The 6,100-nt window shown below is 43.6% G+C and overlaps 1 pseudogene; it reads right to left on the minus strand.

Moving 5' to 3' along the window:
- Window positions 1-4,106: 4,106 nt before the first annotated feature.
- On the minus strand, window positions 4,107-4,633 carry LOC116898496 (annotated as a pseudogene).
- Window positions 4,634-6,100: the final 1,467 nt, after the last annotated feature.

Raw genomic sequence — 6,100 nt, forward strand, 5'->3', positions numbered from 1 at the left:
ATAGGAGCATTAAGTCAATGGAAAGGAGCATATACATGCACTTTGGTAGACCTATGCACAAGATTAGGATCTGCCAAAAGTGGACGACACCCAAAGCAATCTTTAAAACCATACTTACATTATAGGATTGGATTTCTCGTGTTGGGACTCCAAATGTTATACAATCTGATCAAGAAATGAATTTCACATGGAACAAGGTTAAAATTTTTGTAAGCTTATGAATATGCAATGGGAGTATCAGATGACTTATCAGACAACAGCAGCAGGAGCCATCAGAAGGTTTAATGATTTGCTCAAAACTAAGCTAGCAAGTAGAGATAAGAATAGCTACCTGGCACAAGAACTGAAATGCATACATGAACTAAATACAAGATTAAAATTGAATAGAAAATCACAGATACAAGAGACAATAGAATATAACATAGATATAGAATACCCAATGGAACAAGATAAAGTGCTAATTAAGAACTATAAATAGATTCATAAGAATAAGAAGGATCAGACATTTGAAGCAGCAGAAGTGGTGACCCAAGGTCAGGGAAACACTGTCCGGATTACACAAGGTAAAGCCCACCTAAAACTTTCCAGACTGGAAGATATTGCATGACATATGAGTCTTAGTAGAACTTTATGTGAAAGATTTTATTATACATGCCTAGAAATAATTATAATTATTAATATTGTAGTGCTAGTGGTAAATTTTGTAATACATGGTTCAACCAAAAAACAAGTTAAGGGACAAACATAACCAACACGAAGTGTCACCAATTGGACAATTTGTTGGACTGGGTTCCTACATCATTATACAAGTTAAGGTACCCTGGCAATCCTCTTAATGTTGGTAGTGACTTCATGAGCATTACACTGGATAATAGCAAAACTAATCATAGCGTAAATTTGCAAACATCTCAGCATGCCTATCATGTATATGCCCTGGGAGCAATAGCAGGAATAGTCATAATTACCATGGCCTCCCCATGGGTGGTGACAGCTGCAAGCATATTAACACCATCATGCTTGTGGCTCCTATTGTTTGGGGGATTATGTCAGGGAACATCAGGCAACAATACAACTGGGAACACCACAATCAGTACATCGACAAATACAGAGCCTCCAGCACCTTACCTAGGCACCACAGGCTCAGGCACAGGGTCAGCACAGGAGCCACAGAAACCAGTAGTGCTACTACTCCCTCTGTAAAATGAACCACCTCAGTACCAAACATTGGGACCTCCCCAGAAATTTTAATACCACTATCTACCCCACTATTGCAGGACCAGATTGAAAATTATCAGGTTACTGGACAGATGAGAGATACTGGACATGGTTCATAGTTCATACACTCCTTTTGGCAGAAATATGCTTATTGTATAATTATGGGTGGTTAAAAGATATGATCAGCACCCCCATGAACTAGACTGTTGGGGGAGGGCACAGGGTGGGGGGAACACCCATAAGGAAGGGGGAGGGATGTTTTTTTTTTTTAACACTTTCGAAATGTATATAAGAAATATTCAAGTTAATAAAAAAAAAAAAAGATATGATCAGCAACCATATCAGCACATCTCTCTCTCTTTTTTTTTTTTTTTTTTTTTAAAAGAGTATTTCTTATTTACATTTCTTTATTCCCTTTCCCTCCGGCAAACATCCCCTCCCCCTCCCCCTTCCCTATGGTTGTTCCCTCCCCACCTCCCCCCATTGCCGCCCTCCCCCAACAGTCTAGTTCACTGGGGGTTCAGTCTTAGCAGGACCCAGGGCTTCCCCTTCCACTGGTGCTCTTACTAGGATATTCATTGCTACCTATGAGGTCAGAGTCCAAGGTCAGTCCATGTATAGTCTTTAGGTAGTGGCTTAGTCCCTGGAAGCTCTGGTTGCTTGGTATTGTTGTACATATGGGGTCTCGAGCCCCTTCAAGCTCTTCCAGTTCTTTCCTGATTCCTTCAACGGGGGGTCCTATTCTCAGTTCAGTGGTTTGCTGCTGGCATTCGCCTCTGTATTTGCTGTATTCTGGCTGTGTCTCTCAGGAGCGATCTACATCCGGCTCCTGTCGGCCTGCACTTTTTGCTTCATCCATCTTGTCTAATTGGGTGGCTGTATATGTATGGGCCACATGTGGGGCAGGCTCTGAATGGGTGTTCCTTCAGTCTCTGTTTTAATCTTTGCCTCTCTCTTCCCTGCCAAGGGTATTCTTGTTCTTTTTAAAGAAGGAGTGAAGCATTCACATTTTTGATCATCCGTCTTGAGTTTCATTTGTTCTAGGCATCTAGGGTAATTCAAGCATTTGGGCTAATAGCCACTTATCAATGAGTGCATACCATGTGTGTCTTTCTGTGATTGGGTTAGCTCACTCAGGATGATATTTTCCAGTTCCAACCATTTACCTACGAATTTCATAAAGTCATTGTTTTTGATAGCTGAGTAATATTCCATTGTGTAGATGTACCACATTTTCTGTATCCATTCCTCTGTTGAAGGGCATCTGGGTTCTTTCCAGCCTCTGGCTATTATAAATAAGGCTGCGATGAACATAGTGGAGCACGTGTCTTTTTTATATGTTGGGGCATCTTTTGGGTATATGCCCAAGAGAGGTATAGCTGGATCCTCAGGCAGTTCAATGTCCAATTTTCTGAGGAACCTCCAGACTGATTTCCAGAGTGGTTGTACCAGTCTGCAACCCTACCAACAATGGAGGAGTGTTCCTCTTTCTCCACATCCTCTCCAGCATCTGCTGTCACCTGAGTTTTTGATCTTAGCCATTCTCACTGGTGTGAGGTGAAATCTCAGGGTTGTTTTGATTTGCATTTCCCTTATGACTAAAGATGTTGAACGTTTCTTTAGGTGTTTCTCAGCCATTCGGCATTCCTCAGCTGTCAGCACATCTCTTTAAGACCTATATGTTAGACATTGCAGATGGAAATAATACTAACATTCATGAGCAAAGTCCACTGAAATGTCATTTTATTTTATTTGTTGACAAAAGAAAAAATTATTGTCCTTTGAAATAAAATATACAAATGAGAGCTGGGGATATGGGACAGTATGGAGGATAAAGGAAAGCCAAGGAACCCATTCTGGAGTAGGGAAATCTACCACTGACCCCTATCCCCCTGTCCAAGGAGGGAAGGGTCTTAGAAGGCTGTGATTTTAGGGTTCTTTGATTTATTTTCCTAAAACAGGGTTTTACTGTGTAACCTTGGCTGGCCTTGAACTCAACAGATATTTGCCTGTCTCTGCTGTGTTGGGATTAAAGGCATGTGCCACCGTGCCTTGCATCTTATTTCATTTTTGAGGCAAGGTCTGGCTGTGTAGCCCAGGTTGGCATGGATCTTGAAGCAGTCCACCCATCTCAGCCTCCAACATGCTGGGATTACAGACATATTCCAAGAAGCCAGAGGTTTTAGATGGGAAACGAAGGGGTTGGGGATTTAGCTCAGTGGTAGAGCGCTTGCCTAGCAAGCGCAAGGCCCTGAGTTCGGTCCCCAGCTCCGGAAAAAAAAAAAAAAGAAAAAAAAATAGATGGGAAACGAAAACATATCCTATGCTTGATGTTGCTTCTGGGACAAGTTATCTGTCAAGTATGACACAACACCACTTCCATTGGATGACCTCGGAGACCAAAACCCTTAGAAATCACACAACATACTTCCCCCAGTCATACCCGGGAACACAATGAGGCTGATGGGGAAGGGGGAACACCTCTAGGATACCTGGGCAAGTTATAGAACTACCACCTGGGTGTACACAATCTGGGTGTGCACAGTAGATTGCTAGACACATCTGTCCGATGAATGAACAGAGAGAAATGGCTGTGATCGTCAGGTAGCAGCCACTGCTCTGGACCCTAACCTTAGTGAAAAGAATCTATATAAAGGTCAAAAACTAGACAGTCATGAACCTCAGGACTTTTTTTTTTTTTTTGTAGTGGGACTTTCCTGCCAGCTCTGCTTTTTAGGACCTTTTAGTGAATAGTGGTGCTTCTTGAAGATCCCCGTGAGAGGTGGGGAGAAGTCAGGAATGCTGGGGTCGACCTTGTCATACCCTTCCCGCTCTTCTCTCGCAGTCCCCAGATCAAGAAGAGCTCAGAGAGGACATTGAGATAGGGAAGGCTAGAGTGGTTTCTTGTTTTCCAGCATCAGAGAAGGGTGTAGAATCTCTTCCTCAGGCTGAGAGGTTATTAGCATCTCTTTGTTCCCGAAGTCCCACCAGGCTGTCATGTGGAATGCCATGTTGGTTAGGATAACAGTATACTCCAGCATGGCAAAGATAGTATACACTCCAGCTTCACAATACATGTTATGCCGGAAGTTAACAGCCAGCTCCAAGAAGGAGATAAAGTTGATGATGAAGAGCTGCTGTTTCCAGCTGTGGGACTTACAATCCTCCTGACTTACTGTGTGCTTCTTGGTCAGCTGCCAGAGAATGCAAGTGAGGAGCATGTAACTAAGGGATGCCCCATTAAACACAATGAAAGCATTTTCGTGGATGGTGAAGACCTCGGAGGAGGAGACATAGGTGTGAGCACGAGCAGCGCCAGGTTCTCCACCACATTGAGACTGAAGTTGAGGCGGCAGAGAAGGTGGTAACCCCGACACGGGGATGCACAGCTGAGGTAGTGGGTCTGAAGAAAGAAGTTTCATAGATATGAGAAACAAAGATGTAAGAACAAGGTTCTGGAAATATAGAAACAAGGTTTTGGTGGTCAGAGTGACCAGGCTTAAGTTGAGACCAGCCAAAACAAAGCTGTTCTCAGAAAAAGACCCCCTACCCCTCCCTGTGGTAAATTCCAAGAAAAACCACCATATGTGTCAGCCTGACCTTATCTGACTCCCCAGCTCCCCCCACCCTACCCCTCTCCAGGAACTTTCTGAGGCCAGGTGCACAGCAGCATGAGGAAATTGGCCAATTAAGCCAAAAACAGCCCCTTGAGCGAACCAACCAATGCCTGAAGAGATCCTTTGTCCTGTGTTCCACCAATCAGAGTAACAGGTAGCCCTGCTGCTGACGTCTGCCCTTTGTAAAATATAAAAGATGTGTGCTTTTTGAGTTCAAGGTCGACTCTCCCTGCGAGGATGAGCAACCCCATGCACATGGATCAATAAACCTCTTGCCATTACATCGGTCTGTCGTCATATTGTGTTCTGTGGGTCATGCTCCTGAGCTAAGACCACTTTGGGGTCTTACAACATTTTCAATAGGTGAAGACTGTCAAGAAGTGGGGTGCTAAGTGTAGGCCAATGCAGAAACGCCATATGTAGTGCTGGGGAACCTTCCCACTAATGGCAGAGCTCACTGATGGCAGGCAATTGGGCATTTAAAGCCACAAGCTAGTAACTGGCAGAGCAGGGATTCAAAACTAGTCTGAGGTTCCAAGGCTCCCCAACGCCTCCACTCACAGTGCCTGGAGGGATCTTGAGCAGGAGGCCCCAAGTAGTGGCAGCTAGGGGGCCATACCCCATAGCCAGGGGCACATAACTGGGAGCCCCATGCATCCAGTGCTAGAGCTATATTCAATAACGATTGGAGAAAACCCTCACAGCTATGATATAACATCTAGAAAACATCAACGGGTTATATAAACACTTTTATAGGCATAGAAACAGAAGCAATCTTTGACTGTGATACGGCTATCAGTCCCACATTTTTAAAGTTGTGCTTTGCACCCATATCCAAAGATGGCCTGGAGTAAATTGGTTATCAGGATAATCATACAACTCTAGCACTAGAAGAACAGATTTATGAGTATGATTATGAAGAAGAGGTAGATGAGGAGGATGCTGGTAATATAGAGTCAACCTCACAACCTACAACCACCACAAGCACAATAAATTCATGCAAACCAATGAATTGGGCACACTGTCAAGTATACCTATCCTGGCTATCATCAGAGATGCCATCTTTGGCAAAGCCATATGGGAACAGATGTCCCAATTCTTGGAAAACAAAACTAGATACAACTTTAAGACAAGAATGGAATGCAAATCTGGCTATGCATAGCAGAATTCCCTAATTTACCATGGTATAGCAACCATCCTGGACTATGGCATCAGAACTAAAAAATTCCCAGACCTGAAAAACAGTGGAAAACAATGGCATTTGGCAT

This window comes from Rattus rattus, chromosome 4 (assembly GCF_011064425.1).
Source record: "Rattus rattus isolate New Zealand chromosome 4, Rrattus_CSIRO_v1, whole genome shotgun sequence".
NCBI lineage: Eukaryota > Metazoa > Chordata > Mammalia > Rodentia > Muridae > Rattus > Rattus rattus.